Source organism: Vulpes lagopus, chromosome 1 (genome assembly GCF_018345385.1).
Source record: "Vulpes lagopus strain Blue_001 chromosome 1, ASM1834538v1, whole genome shotgun sequence".
NCBI classification, from domain to species: Eukaryota; Metazoa; Chordata; class Mammalia; order Carnivora; family Canidae; genus Vulpes; species Vulpes lagopus.
The window spans coordinates 131,775,282-131,791,906 of NC_054824.1; the positions used below are offsets into that span (position 1 = coordinate 131,775,282).

At 39.1% G+C, this 16,625-nt stretch overlaps 1 protein-coding gene across 1 annotated transcript in view; it reads left to right on the plus strand.

Annotated features, from left to right (window-relative positions):
• Positions 1 to 2,910: 2,910 nt before the first annotated feature.
• Positions 2,911 to 16,625, plus strand: part of GALNT1 (polypeptide N-acetylgalactosaminyltransferase 1) — an 80,477-nt gene continuing 66,762 nt past the window's right edge. Inside the window, exon 1 of the mRNA XM_041748859.1 lies at positions 2,911 to 2,971. The gene's annotated coding sequence lies outside the window, so the exon portion shown is untranslated. The remainder of the gene's footprint in view (positions 2,972 to 16,625) is intronic.

The window sequence follows — 16,625 nt, forward strand, 5'->3', positions numbered from 1 at the left end:
TACAGTATATGTTTGTGTCTATGAATAATGTCTTATTTTAATATGCTTTAAAACTGTGGAACATACTATACATATCCTGCACATACTGCTTTTTTTCATTCAACAACGTTTATCCATATTGATGTACATAGTTCTAGTTTAATTTTAACTACCATGTATTTTTCTGTTACACAGTCTCCATTTTCTTCTTGCTATACATTTAGGTTTTTACCTTTTTCTACTGTAAACAATGCTGTAGTCTTTGTATAAGTCATCTTATATGTGTGAGAGTCTCTCCAGGGTAGGTTCCTAAAGTGGAATTACTGAATAATGGGGTAGTGCTTATTTCAGCTGTTGTAGGTATTGCTGGATTGCTCTCCAAAGTAGCTGTGCCAGATTATTACACTTGGAACAATATTGTATGAGTGTCCCATTTCTTTATTCCTTACTAACAACACTTGTGTTTTGCCAGTTTGATGAGGTCAAATTCATTTTCCTGTATACTACTGAAGTTCAGCATTTTTTCATATGTTCATTGGCTATATACATTTCCTTGCCTCTGATTTACCCATTCTTTTTTAAAGATTTTATTTATTTATTCATAAGAGACACACAGAGAGAGGGGCAGAGACACAGGCAGAGGGAGAAGCAGGCTCCATGCAGGGAGCCCGATGTGGGACTTGATCCTGGGACTCTAGGATCATGCCCTGGACCGGAGGCAGGTGCTAAACCGCTGAGCCACCCAGGGATCCCCCCCCCCCCCGCCCCGATTTACCCATTCTGTGCCATTTTTCACTTGTGTGTTGAGTTGGAAAAGTTTGTTTTAAAAAAGGTTTTTAAATTTTATTTGACAGCGTGCATAAGCTGGCAGGAGGAGTGCCCTGACTTGGAAAAGTTTTTCAATACATTCTGATATTGTTTCTTGATTATTTCCCCTAGTCCTCGATTTCTCATTTAACTATCCACGATGTCATCTTTGGTCGTTTTTAAAAAATTAATTTTCGGAGCACCTGGGTGGCTCAGTTGGTTACGCATCTGCCTTCAGCTGATGTCATGATCCTGGGGTCTTGGGATAGAGTTCCAGTATAGGGCTTCCTGCTCAGTGAGAGCCTGGCTTCTCCCTCTCCCTCTGCTGCTACCTCTGGTTGTGCTCTCTCACTCTGTCAAATAAATAAATAAAATCTTTAAAAAAAAATTTTCATGTAGTAGAAATTACTTTTTCCTTTATGGTTTGTATTTTGAGTATTAAATTCTTACCTGAAGATATGAAGATATTTGCCTATATTTTAAAGTTTTAGAACTGTATATCCTTAAATCTTTAATTCTCTTGAACTTGTTCTTTTGTATGGTGTGAGGTAGGAATTTTATCTTATTTTTACATGTGGATGAACATTTATTAAACAGCTCATCTTTTTCACCCTGATTTGTAGTGCCACCTCTGTCATATATTAAGTGCATATTCATGTGGGTCTGATTCTGCACTCTCCATTCTGTTTTATTGGTTCTTTAGTCTGTCTCTGCCAGTGTATCACACTGACTTAATTACTGTAGCTTGATATATGGTAGACAGTTTTTTCACCCTGTTCAAAATTTTACTGGCTATCATGGTTATGCTCTTCCATGTGATTTTAGCCTACTTTTAAAGTCCTGTAAAAAAATTACATTGAGTTTTTTGAGTGGAACTATATTAAGTATATAGATTAACAGAATTTATTTCTTTAATAGACCATATTTGAGCATGCTGCTCTTTTTATTTTTTTAAAGATATTTCTAAGCAATTTTCTAGTTATTGGCAAAAAGAATTTATCGAATTTTGCATGTTGAACTTGTGTCCAGCAATCTTACTAAAAGTTCCCATTGTCCTTATTGTCTTGGGTTTTTCTGTCATTTTCTTTTTTGTTGTTTTTCTTCTTTTCAATTCTTTTTTTTTTTTTTAAAGGTTTTATTTATTTATTCATGAGAGACACAGGGAGAGAGAGGTAGAGACACAGGCAGAAGGAGAAGCAGGCTCCACGCAGGGAGCCCAACGTGGGACTCAATCCCGGGTATCCAGGATCACACCCCGGGCTGAAGACGGCACTAAACCCCTGAGCCACCGGGGCTGCCCTATCCAGTGCTCTTTAATAGTAGTTTTTACATTTTGGCCACAGTTTATAATTGTTGTTTGTGGGAGGATTAGTCCAGTATAAGTTGTTTCTCTTTTATGTGTGTCTTTCATGATTTCATTTTTTTAAAGGCTTTTTTTTTTTTTTAAGAGCAGTTTTAGGTTTACATTAAGATTGAGAGGAAGGTAGACAGAGTTCCCATATGCCTCCTGCCCCCACACATACATACCTCCCCCATTATAAGTATAGTTTCTCCTTTAGCACCTCTGAGAGAGCCTGACTTTTCCTAAATGTGCTCAACAGTTTTCCCCTTGTGTCCTATTGATTGAGGTTTGGTCACTTGGGCCAGCAAGAGGAATAGAACTGTCATGGCTAGTTTGAATGAATAATGAAGAGGTAGTCTAGCAGAGAATGATTAGTTGAATTCATTTGGGGTCTAATGGAGCAAAACTTGGGAGGAAGTGGGATAAGGAATAAGCAGTACCTGCTGCAGATGCTATCTTTGTGTCTGGCTTTCTCTCCTGGAAAGTTAATATACAGATAGATTTTTTAAGAGGAGGAATGATACTTTATAGTATTTTCACTGATCTTGATGTTGGATCTCAGTAATATTTACTTGACATTAACTGAACACCTATTGTATGCAAGATTTGGGGAAATACCTATTATGTGCCAGTGCTCAGCATTGGAGAAATAGCTAAATAAGACATAGGTTTTGCCTTCAGGTATGGTTGACCTAAAGTCCAGTGGAATAGGGTGGCTGAAGTGATAAGGGCGGGAAGATAGAGTTATTCTGTAATAATCTGATTTTAGGAAATTTATTTTTCAACAGGAAATGTGGGACATGTGGATTTGGGATATGAATTCATTTGAAAAACCACTTTGGGGTAAGTTGATAGCTGGGAGTGAATGGCTTCAGGGTTGCACTTCTCTTGACCTTGGGGTTTGCTTTTACAGCTATGTAGGTTTCATGCTATTGTTGATTGTACTTTATGCCTCATATATACCTAAGTGAATGATTTATACTAAAATCCCAATTTAGTTATTTGAGAAATGTAACCATCAAGCATAGTCCCAGTACTAATTAATCAATGCATTCATAGCTCATTAGGGATGTCAATTTGAAGACTAGATAAATATCAGATTTAGAAATAAAATGTTTCTTATTTCATAGGATTTAACCTGCTTGAGCTCACCCAATAATCTTGTCATGTGGGCTTGAAATCACCTATCCATCAGTGTTGAAGATTCAGGGTTGGAGGCACCTGAGTGGCTCAGTCAGTTAAGTGTCTGACTATGGCACAGGGTGTGATCCAGAAGTCCTGGGATAGAGCCCACATGGGGCTCCCTGCTGATCAGGGAAGCTGCTTCTCCCTCTGCCCCTCACCCTGCTCATGTGCTTGCGTGCGTGCGTGCTCTCTGTCTCTCAAATAAATAAATAAATACATCTTTTTTAAAAAACAGTTTGCCTCTGAACTTTTTTTTTTTAAAACAATACTCTGGCAGTTTGAATAATCGTTGCATCAGTGCATAAAAATTCCTGATTTTCATCTAAGAAAAGTTCCTAAGTTTTGTCTAAGAAAGTGCCTCTAGAACTGCTATTCAGTATTTAATGTGTGCTGTGATCTATAAGTGATGTGCATTACCTCCTTTAATTTAGTGAAATGGGACTGTAATTTGGGCATATTTTTTCAAAGGAATAAAGAGCCCCAGGTTTATGCAAATTAAGAGTAACATTGCTAGGATTGCTTGGCCTAGTCAGTGTTGGAATTGAAATTGGAATCCAAATTTAAATTTCAGCAGTTGGCCTAACTGGAATACTACTCTCTTTCTCTCTCTCTTTTTTAAAGATTTTATTTATTCATGAGAGACACAGAGAGAGAGAGAGGCAGAGACACAGGCTGAGGGAGAAGCAGGTCCCACCACAGGGAGCCGGATGGGGATTGGATGGTGGGATGGGAATCACACCTGAACCAAAGGCGGACACTCAACCACTGAGCCTCCCAGGCGTCCCTTACTTCTCTTTTAATATGCTGATTGTGTTGGGGGCTCCCAAGGCGACCCCAGGTTTAGTGATTGGCTAGGACTCCCAGGATTCAGCATAAGTCATAATAACAGCTAAGACTTACTACAGTAAAAGGATACAAAACCGAATTGGCAAAGGGAAAAAGTTACATGGGGTGAAGTCTGGAGGAAACCAGGCACAAACTTCTAAGAACCTCTCCCAGTGGAGTCACACATGATATGCTCTAGCAGTGAATTCTGATAATACATGTGAAGTGTTATCAGCTGGGGAAATTCATTAGACTCTGTGCCGTTGTCTTTATTGGGGCTATTCATGGTGGCACACTGTGCCTAAGATGCACCAAAATTTCAGTCTTCCAGAAGGAAAAATAGGTGTTTTGCACAAACCATATTGTTTGTACAAATAGTTTAGGCACAGTTAGGTACATTTATCATTTAAGTAAGTTTTATATCAGTGTAGGGAATTGTTTATTATTCAAGTTTCCAGATGCCAGTCAGGGCCAACCTTGCAACCAAGCCTTTCTAGGGATAGTAATATTGAGCCTGGTGTGTTAACTTTTATCCTGTACATTGATTTATTTAAGCAGATTGTGATTATGATCATTTAGCTTCTGAGAAATAATAAGAGAAGTACATAATATGGCAAACCAAAGTGCTTGAATGGTGTTCATGGCGGGGAGTTCCCATGACTGTATTAATATATGGTTTTAGATTTTTCTGGAAGGACTCCTCCAACTTAACATAATGTTCTACTCCCAGCTAAGGTTTATTAAGAGCAAAGGATGCAGTACAGGAATAGCAGGAAAAAGCTATATATACAGGTGACTGCTAGGAAGATCAGATACAAATGTTCATCTTTCCTCTATGAGGGATCACATGGACATGATTTTCTGTGGCCAGTCCTGGTGACTAAAACGTAGGACCCCAACCAGATACCAGGTGCACATCATAAATCTTGATACTTACTTTAAACAATGCTGACAGCCTGATAGATCCTGATCCACTGCCTCTAACATCCTTACCCAGTGACTGAACATTCCAGGAGTTTAGTTCTCAGAGTTTGGCCAGGGGTCTTTGCCATGGCTCCAGGCATTCCCTGCCCCCATCCCCCAACCCTCAGAGTAGCAAGGACTCAGTAAAACAGACCTGCTGTGTTAACTCTTTCTTCACAGTATCCTACATGAAATAATGTTGCCTTTGTTAAATATAGCATTTAATGCCGATACATTCTTTAGAATATGATATTCTAAACTTAGAAAAAAAATTGATAGTAAATATAGTTCCTAACTTTCACTTCTCTTAGAATTCTTTAATTCTTTTTACTTCTTTTAAATTCTTTTAGGGATTTGTATAATGGTGACTTCTCGATTTACCATTTTTGTCCACAACTATTTGTGTTATATATGTTAAAGAAGAGTATAGGAATATGATTTTAAACAGTTAAATTAAGATATTACAAAATTAACTTTCACTCAGTGAAGGTCTTCCCTGTGAACATGATAAGGATGTCTTTTTTATGGAATTTGCAGATGCACAGAAATACCAGTTTTGCAGAAAAAAAAAATAACATATAGCTTAAAAATTGGCTGATTCCACGATTTGAAACCAGTCTTTATTACTTTATCTGTTGCCATTTGAAACCTGTATTGTGTTGTGCAAAAAAGACAAAGTAGATAGGGAAAGTTCCATGCTTAAAAATGAGAAGTTCTGAGTTAATGAAGTTATTAGGTTTCTTTGTTGCAGAACTTCACAGCACCTTTAGAGCAGTAATATATAATATTATCTCAGGGCATATAGAGTATATACATTTCCCTAACGTACTTGACCATGGAATTTATTTAGTGAGAACTGGCAAGTATGGGTCTTGCAATTAATAGGGTTCTTGAGAACAAAATAGAAGAACAGCAAGCAGGAAGCCATTAAAGAGTTAAGTAAAGGAAAGACAAAACCGCTATAGAAAAAAAAATTAAGACCTTGTTGCAGAAAAATTTAATAAAAAGTTTAGTATAAGATACTGCCTTCTGGTAAAACCTATTTAGAAACTTCCCTATCTGTATGTCTTTTTCCTGCCAGGTTTCCTGAGTTGATGTTTCTCTTTTGTAATGTGAATGGTGCATCTCTTAGATTGTTTAACATTGTGGTAAAGGGCTCCAATGGTGTGGATCATTGCCTTCAGGCTTGCACCTTCTAGGTTAGGTACCTGACATGGTATCAGGAACATTAGTTGGCCAAGACTCAGTCAGTATCCAGATAGCCTGGAATGAACTGTGACTCTAAAATGCTGAAACTTTTTTTTTTAAAGGTATAGTAGACATAAAGGGTACTGTACATTTAATAATGATGTCATTTTGTAAGACATTTTTGGAATTTTTCTTTTCTCTTTTTAACATTTTTTAAGAATTTATTTTAGAGAGAGATGGACACAGAGAAAGTGTGTGCGCCAGTGGGGGGAGGGAAAGGGACAAGCAGACTCCCTGCTGAGCGCAGAGCCCCACAGGGGGAGGGGGCTGGGGGGTGGCCTCAATCTCCTGACCTTGAGGTCCTGACCTGAGCTGAAACCAAGGAGGCTTAACTGACTGAGCCACTCAGGTGCCCTTGGAATTTTTCTCTTAAATGGCTCTTGAGTTGAACTCCTCATCTCCAGCTTTTTTATGATTTATATCACTTTTTTAAAAGATTTATATCATTTTTAAATTTATTTTCTCAGAACAGTAGAATTGTTCCACCATATACATGTAAACTTTTAACTACTAGATTTCTTTTTTCAGTAGGTGGAATATCATTCTCAGTAGTTAGGCTTGTTATAGCAAAGGAAGGCTAGTTGGTCAAAAGTAGCCAAGGCCTTCCTCAAGAAGGAATGCAAGGTGAGAAGACTTCTTTAGCATATATCAAGAATTATTAGAAAGTTGTAAGAAAGACAGCAGTGTGGTGTAAGGGTAGATGGACCAGTGGAAGAGAGCACAGAACCCTGGAAACCTGGTATATGGCAAAGTTTGCATTGCACACCTTCCATACATTGTACCAGGACAGTTGGTTATCCACATGGAAGAAAGTGACATTGAATCTCTTCTTAAACTTGAAAAGGTAAAACTTAAAAAATTTTAGACATTATTTTTAATGATTTCTAGATAAGAATTTCTTATGACATAGAAAATGTAAGCCACAAAAGACACCTGTTATTAAGAAGACAAGCTATAAACTGGGAAAAGATTCTTGCAGTACATGTAACTAACACAAGATTAGAATCCGGACTGCACAAAAATATTTTTTTTTAATTTTTTTTTAATTTATTTATGATAGTCACAGAGAGAGAGAGAGAGAGGCAGAGACACAGGCAGAGGGAGAAGCAGGCTCCATGCACCAGGAGCCAGACATGGGATTCGATCCCGGGTCTCCAGGATCGCGCCCTGGGCCAAAGGCAGGCACTAAACCGCTGCGCCACCCAGGGATCCCTGCACAAAAATATTTACAAACTAGTAGGAAGAAGGCAGAACAGCCCACTGAAACAGTAGTGGACTAGACTTCATAGGCACGTTAGAGAAGAGGAAATGGAGTAACCGATAATGTTCAAGACAGTGGGGAAATACAAATTAAAACTATATTAAGATACTAACTACACACTCACCGGATTGTTAAAAAAATAAGGAAGTATGGCATCAATAAGTATTGCCAGGGATATAACACATCCAGAGTGCTCATTTTGCTTACTGTTTTGCTTCAACCACCTGGGAAAACAAATTGTTCATATTTAGTCATATTTGAATATATGCATACCATATGTCCTAATACCCTTATATGTGTACTCTAGATCAGGGGTTGGTGTGACAACTCATGAGTTAAAAAAGGTTTTTAACATTTTGAAATGGTGAGATAAAAATTGTGTAATTTGTAACATGCAAATTATATGAAATGCAAATTTCAGTGTCCATAAAAAAAGTTCTGTTGCAATACTGTCATACCTGTTTCTGTATCATTTATAGCTACTTTTGTGGCATAGTACCAGAGGTGAATGGTTACACCACAGATCTTCTGTCTTGCAAAGCCTAAAATATTTACCATCTTGCCCTTTGCCGCACCACTCTTGCCTTGCACCCCTTACTTCTGCATGTGTGTGCCAGGAAACATATTTAGGAATGTTCATAATAGTACTGTTGATAATGATAGAAGCCTAGAAAGAACCACATATCCATTAAGCATAAAATGGATAAATTGTGGTATGCTATGCCAGTGGAATATTATTGAGTAGTAAAAACAAATTGTAACTGCATGCAACGTATGGATGGGTCTCAGGAATTCAGATTTTTCCATTTATAAGTGGTTCAGAAGCAGACAAATGTAAAGAAGGCATTGCTAAGGATACTAGCAAGGTAAAACTGTCGGGAGAAGAGAGAATGGTAAGTTTGGAATAAAGATTGCCTTTGAGGAGCTGAGGAAGAGTTTTTTTTTTTTTTTTAAGATTTTATTTAAGAGACACACACACACACACACACACAGAGAGAGTCAGAGACATAGGCAAAGGGAAAAGCAGGCTCCATGCAGGGAGCCTGACGTGGGACTCGATCCCAGGTCTCCAGGATCAGGCCCTGGGCTGAAGGCAGCGCTAAACCGCTGAGCCACCCAGGGTGCCCAGGAAGAGATGGTATTGGAAAGGGAACTTTAAAGATTATATTCTTTTTTTTTTTTTTTCGGTTTAAAGATTATATTCTTAGACTGGGTGATGGATATATAATACATGTGCGTTGTGTTGTGATTCTTTGTTTCAGTGATGTGTCTTCTATATACTTTTGATATTTGATATATTTTTGTAATTTGGAGCACTAAAAGGTATCTTTTCAAGTAGTATAGTTTGCCTCATAATGTGCAGTTGTTTATAACTAGTGTATATATCTAGTTCCCCTAGAAAGGGAACCTCAGCAGTAGACCAGAACCTGCTTGATTTCACCTATAGGTCTCCTGCTCTTTCCTCCCCTCTCCCAACACCCCAAGTGTTCTGGTTGTGTTAGGAACTCTCCTAAGCAGAAAAGGGGATTAATAGAAGGATTGCTGCTGTTTGCAGAAGCTAAGGAAGAGTCAGGGACTTGGTCACCCTCAGGACCCTTTGCCTCTTGTTCTGTATTTGGGTTCATTCTCTTGGACTGCAGGTGGGCTTTCTCCATGTGTTGGGCAGTGTAGCTGACTGCACAGCCACATGCATATCCTCCAGCTCTGTGACTTGAGAAGCCAAGGGGTGAGGTTCTGTGGTTGGCCTGACCAGGTCACTTGATTGTCTTCTGGCCAGGTGGCTGGTCCTGTTTACCAGGAAAAACCTTTAGGGGAGGGCAAGGAGAGCAAGGGTCAGGATCATGAACCAGGAAGCCCTCTCGGTTTGTGTCTATTTTATGCCTGTTCTTTACATGTAAATCAATATATGGAATTTGATACAGCTTTGTAAATATCAAGGCTAGTTTGAAATGACCCTTGAGACATTTTATGTTGCCTAGGACATGATATTTATTAGTAGTTGGGGAGGTAGAGGGGTTAGAAATGTCTGTTGAGGGCAGCCCTGATGGCCCAGCGGTTTGGTGCCGCCTTCAGCCCAGGGTATGATCCTGGAGACCCGGGATCAAGTCCCACGTCAGGTTCCCTGCATGGAACCTGCTTCTCCCTCTGCCTCTCTCTTTCTCTCTCTCTCTCTCTCTCTCTCTCTCTCTGTCATGAATAAATAAATAAAATCTCAAAAAAAAAAAAAGAAGAAATGTCTGTTGAACATATTACTTAAAAGAAAAATCAAAATACAGCATCACCACAAAGATCTCTTTTACTACCCCTTTATAGTCACAGTCATTTCTTCCTGACAAGGACATTTAAGACATTAAAATATTTGAGTCAAAATAGACATTATCTAAACTTTAAGACATATCTGCTGTATTCCAAATGACTGGAGGACACTTAAACAATTGGCAATAGTGTTTAACTGGGATGAGGGTTTATAGATCGTTTTGTATCTTTTCTTTTACTTTTTTGTGTTTGCCAAGTTCTTTGAGCATATATTACTTTATAATTAGGAAAAATACTAACTTTTAAAGATATTGCTAGAAGTTAAGTCAGTTTATCACCTTGTAGATTGACATTCTATTCAGGATACTGGTAAATTTTATAGGAGCCTGTACTCTGAGTACATATGATAAACATGTTTCCCCAACGTCTGAACTTGGAGAACTTGCAGTAACACCTGGGAAACAATTAGAGAAAGAGAATATCCAAATTTACATGGAATGTACACATCATTTTGTATATAATTTTTAGACTAGTTCTTAACTAATTTTTGTTAAATATTCAGAGTATGCTGATATCTAAAAATTGGTTCATTTTTGGCTGGTGAATGAGTCTTCTCAGTGCCAAATTTTAGTAAGTAATCACTTGACAACTCATAGACAGTGGGAGATATGTTGGCCTAAACACTTCACTGTAAATGGAAACTATAAAATTAAAAATTAAAGGACTAGAGCCATACTTACCTTAGCCAGTAGGTAATAGGCCAGAATAGTTGCGACTTTGTTTTGACAACTTTGGCTTCAGTTATTATCTGTTCATAGATTTACTTTTGTTACTGGTATAAGGTAGGATCTAAATTTATTTTTTACTGTATGGAAAGCCATTTGTCCACATATCAGTTTTCTACTCTGATTTGTAGTAGCACCTGTCCAGTTTTCTGTACATGTATGGATTTGTTTTAGAGAACCACATGATTTTAGATTCTTCTGTTTTATTATAAATCCAGTCCCAATAAGCTTCCTTTGTGTTTTAATTAGAATTGTATAAAATTTATATATTAATGTTGGAAAGAGGCTATTAATTTTTTTTTTCTGAACATAATATATCTAGCCATTAGTCAATTCTCTAAAATTATATTCTTCAATAAAGCTCCACAACTTTTTCTGTGTCTTGCACATATTTTGTTAAAGTTGTTTTTTTTTAAGATTTTATTTATTTATATGAGAGAGAGACAGCAAGAGAGCACACGAGTGGGGGGGTTGGGGGGGTTGGGGGAGCAGCAGAGGAGGAGAAGTAGGCTCTGTGCAACGGGGAGCCCAGTGTGGGGCTGGATCACAGGGATCATGACCCAAGTTAAAGGCGACACTTGGGGCAACCCCTGGTGGCTCAGTGGTTTAGCGCCGCCTTCAGCCCAGGGCCTGATCCTGGAGACCCGGGATCGAGTCCCACGTCGGGCTCCCTGCATGGAGCCTGCTTCTCCCTCTGCCTGTGTCTCTGCCTCTCTCTCTCTCTCTCTCTCTCTCTCTCTTTCTCTCTGCTTCTCATGAATAAGTAAATAAAATTTTAAAAAGAAAAAAGTATGTTTATTGTAGGTTAAATAATTTTCTTTCTAGACCTTTTTTGTTACTGAAGTCCTATATTGATGAATAATGAATTACTTCCAAAGTTAATGGCCTTAAACAATAGACATTTATTATCTTGTATTTTCTTTGGGTCAGGAATGCAGGAGCAGCTTAGCAGGGTGGTATTGATTCAGGATCTTTCTGGATGTTGCAGTCAGAATGTCAGCAGAAGCTGTAGCCCTCTGAAGGGTTGATTGGGATTGCTTCCAAAGGGGTTCACTTCCATGTCTGGCATACTGTTTGTTGGCAGGCTTCAGTTTCTTACCGTGTGGACCTCTTTATAGGGATGCTTGAGTATCCTTCTGAATTGGTGCTGGTTTTCCCCAGAGTATGATCTGAGAGAGAGCTAGGAGGAAGAGTGTTTTTTTTTCTTTTTTTGTTTAAAAATTATTTACAAAAAAAATTTTTTTTACTTATTTATTTATTTATTTGAGAGAGAGAACATGCGCGTGTGTGCACAAGTGGTGGGTGGGAGGGGGAGGCAGAAGGGAGAAGAGGCAGAGGGAGAGGAAGAAGCAGACTCTCCGCTGAGCAGGGAGCCTGATGCAAGACTTGATCCTGAGGACCCTGGGATCAGGACCTGAGCTGAAGGTAGCTGCTTCACCTTCTGAGCCATCCAGGTACCCTGGAGGAAGTGCCTTGAAATCACACATTCTTACTTCCACTATATTGATTAGGAGCAAGTCACCAAGTCCAGCACCATGCTAGGAGGGAGATCACACTCCACAAAAATTATTTTGCATATTGAGTTTTTAAAGTCTGTCTGCCCCGACAATGTTGCATAGGAGCAAGGGCTTCTGTCTGTATATCTTTACCTTAGACTCCTCCTTTGGGCCCCAAACTTTTGTATCCTTGGCTGTGGCTAATCTCTCTTCTTTTGTTTTTTTTCCCCCCTAATCTCTCTTCTTGAAGGTGTCAGAGTTACTTCCTACCTAACACACCCAAAGTGAAATTTAAGTTTCTTCCCATCTTGCTTCTTCCTTTCTTCCAAAAATCTGTCCTTTTTTATTGGTCCCTGTTTCTGTGACTGGAACCATTCTGCAACCAGTGGTATAAGCCAAGATTTCCTCCTCTTTCCCCTTATCTGTTTTGTCCTTAAATCCTGTTGAGTTTGTCCCTGAAAACCTCTTGAATTTGCCCACTCTTAACCAGCTCCAGCTTTATCTCATGTCACAACTTCCTCTTGTTTTGTCTTTGATTCCCTGACCTTTCAGTGTTGGGCTCCTTCCTACTACAGAGCCCTTACTTCTCACTGCCCCCAATGCTTATTTTCCCCTCAAATCATGTCTTCCTCAGGGAAGCCTTTCTGACAAAGTCTGATCTTTGTAATATTTATATTGCTTTGTACTTCCCTTCAAAGCAGGTATCACTAGTGAAGTTTTATATATGTGTGACTGACTAACGCCTGCTTTCCTGGAGCCAACTATAAATTTCATAAGGGCAGGGGGTGTGCATTCTTTTCATTTTTTTTTAAAGATTTTATTTATTTATTCATGAGAGACAGGGAGAGGGAGAATCAGGCTCCATGCAGGGAGTCCAATGTGGGACTCGATCCTGGGACCCCAGGATTGCACCCTGAGCCGAAGGCAGACCCTCAACCACTGAGCCACCCAGGCGTTCCCTGTTTATTTTTTTATTCTGTACATTTGACACATTCCCTGTATTTACTGAGTTTGTGTGAATATGTTGATTATAGTTCTGATTGAGAAATAAACAGAATATATAACTAGTAAATAAAATAATTTAGCCATCCTTACGAAGTCTTTTAGTTTTTCTGGCAGAAGTTCCAGCTACAAATTAAATGAATAGATCTATTGCAAAGTCCTGTCTTTCCTACCTCTGTTGGGTCAGTATGATGCAGAGTTAGTGATCCTAGGTGCTGAGGGTACTGTGTTCTTGTGAGAGAGAAGGTAAACACTGTAATGTACCCAGAAGTGTAAAGCTTTAGGTCTAAGAGAATGAAGCTTCCATTTTCTCCTAAAGGTACCTATTGTCAAGTTGTCTTCTTAGGCTTGAAATTTCCAGAGAGCCTTGGTTAGGAGTTTGAGGGCTAGGAGAAGATTATTCTTTAGCCCTAGAAAATGCTGATTGATCTTTGGAGGAACTTGGCAGTATGACATGGAGGGTAGGATCAGAAGTTTACTGATATAATTGATCATTATACTGTGACATAAATTCTGATATAACTTTACTTATTTTTAAAGATTTTATTTATTTATTCATGGGAGACACAGGGAGATAGAGAGAGGCAGAGACACAGAGGGAGAAGCAGGCTCCATGCAGGGAGCCCAATGTGGGACTCGATCCCAGGACTCTAGGATCATACCCTGGGCCAAAGGCAAGTGCCAAACCACTGAGTCACTCAGGGATCCCCTGATTTTATAACTCTTTAAAAAAAAAAAGATTTATTTATTTATTTATTTAAAAAAGATTGATTTATTGATTTATGATAGAGAGAGAGGCAGAGACACAGGAGGAGGGAGAAGCAGGCTCCATGCTGGGAGCCCAATGTGGGACGGGATCCCGGGACTCCAGGATCACGCCCTGGGCCAAACGCAGGCGCTAAACCGCTGAGCCACCCAGGGATCCCTGATTTTATAACTCTTTTTTTTTTTTTATTTTTTATTATTTATTTACGAGAGTCACAGAGAGAGAGAGAGAGAGGCAGAGACACAGGCAGAGGGAGAAGCAGGCTCCATGCACCGGGAGCCCGACGTGGGACTCGATCCCGGGTCTCCAGGATCGCGCCCTGAGCCAAAGGCAGGCGCCAAACCGCTGTGCCACCCAGGGATCCCGATTTTATAACTCTTAAAATAAAAGTTAACTTTTAAAATAAAGTAGGCGGGGATCCCTGGGTGGCGCAGCGGTTTGGCGCCTGCCTTTGGCCCAGGGCGCGATCCTGGAGACCCGGGATCGAGTCCCACATCCGGCTCCCGGTGCATGGAGCCTGCTTCTCCCTCCGCCTGTGTCTCTGCCTCTCTCTCTCTCTCTGTGACTATCATAAATAAATAAAAAATAAAAATAAAAAAATAAAAATAAAATAAAATAAAGTAGGCAGTCAAATGCATTTCAAATGGAAGGTTTTTGTTTTTTAAAGATGTAATCCATTTATTTGACAGAAAGCACAAGTTGGGGGGAATGGCAGAGGGAGAGGGAGAAGCAGGCTTCTGGTTGAGCAGGGAGTCTGATGTGCGACTCGATGCCAGGACCTGGGGATCATGACCTTTGCCAATGGACTGAACCACCCAGTCACCCCCTCAAATGGAAGATTTTAATCTATTATTTTTAGGACAAAATTCTGAGCTTTATGTGACTTCTGAGATAAATTCTCGAGTGTGTCATTTCAGGAAATGTACACCATTTGTCTCCTAAAATCAGCATTGTTTCTTTGCGATATTCCCTCATATTTATTTATTTATAAGGGGATTGAGGTTGAATTTATTGAAACTTACCCTTTTAGATGTAGTTTTATAAGTCTGGACAAATGGACAGAATCGTCTGACCGCTAGCACAGGCAAGGATATGGAATGTTTTCATTATCACCAGTTCTTTCACACCCTCTTCTGGGCAGTTCTCAGTTTCCTCCACAGTTCCTGGCAACCACTGATTGATTTCTGTCCCCATAGTTTTGCTTTTGCCAGATTGTTCTATAAAGGGAATCATGCAAGTATACTGTATATAGCACTTTGTGACTACTTTCAGTTAGCATAATGCTTTTGAGATTCATCCATATTATTGCATATATATCAAGAGTTCTTTTTTTGTTGCTGGGTTAGTATCTCAGTGTTCAGTGTACTATACTTTGTTTATCCATTCACCAGGTTTGGACATTTGGATTGTTTCCAGATTTTGATGATTACGATTAAGCTGCTATAAAGATTTGCATACAGGTCTTTATGTAGACATCTATTTTCCTTTCTCTTAAGTAAATAGCTAGGAATGAAATTGCAGATTATTGTGGGGAGAAACTACCAAATTTGTTTTTCAAAGAGTCTGTCCCATTTTGCACTTCCACCGGCAACATATTACAGTTACAATTGTGGCAAATCCTAGTTCACACTTGGTATTTTTCTTTTTCCCTTTAGCCATATAGATTGACACGTAGTGGTGTTTCATTGTGGTCTCAAATAGCAGTTCCCTAAAAGGTAATGATGTTGAACATCTTTCCATGTGCTCATTTGCCATCTGTATTACTTTTTTGATGGCAAGACTATTCAAACCTCTTGCTTCTTTTATTGGATTGAGTTTTTTAAATTGTATTTTGAGAGTTCTTTATATATTCTGGATACAAGTCATTTATCACATATGTAATTTGTATTTTCACCCAGTCTGTGACCTGTTTTTTATTTTCTTAATTGTCTTTTGAAGAAGATTTTTTAAAAAAAAGATTTTATTTATTTATTCATGAGAGAGGGGGGTTGCAGAGACACAGGCAGAGGGAGAAGCAGGCTACACACAGGGAGCCCAGTACGGGACCCAGTCCTGGACCCCGGGATCACAACATGAGCCAAAGGCAGACGCTCAACTGCTGAGCCAGCGAGGCGTCCCTGAAGAAGGTTTAATTGTGAAGTCCAGTTAATCAATCTTATGATTTGTGGTTTTTGTTTTGTTATGTTCTCAGAAACTTTGCCTAACCCAAGGTCTCAAAGACTTTTTGCCTCTCCTTTATCTATCCTCCTTTCTGCTACACCTCCTACTTCCTCCATACTCCTTTTCTCCCAAACACGTACATACCCACTGCATTTGATCTAAAATTTTTGAATCTAATTGTTCCGCCTTGGAAAAATTAAATAGGAATGAATACAAACTAATAGACACTTGCATTGAAGTAATGCATTAAAAATAACAATCAGCAGATTTTTGAGAACATAAAGCTACATTTGAATTCCAGATGCTGTACTAGCAGTCCCATTGTTTACTTTGCCAGTGTCCAGAAGAGGTAGCTTTTCATGTAAAGTAGCTCAAAATTTATATTTATCTAGCTTTTCTGGAGAGAACTATTGTTTCATGATACTGTGCACTATAATGTTTCTGGTTTTCCCCTCACCCTAGTTGCCATAGTCATCAGTAGTTGCTCACCACACGTGACGTGGTATCAGATATTTAGTAAGTACAATTTTGAGGCAAGAAAATGACAGTA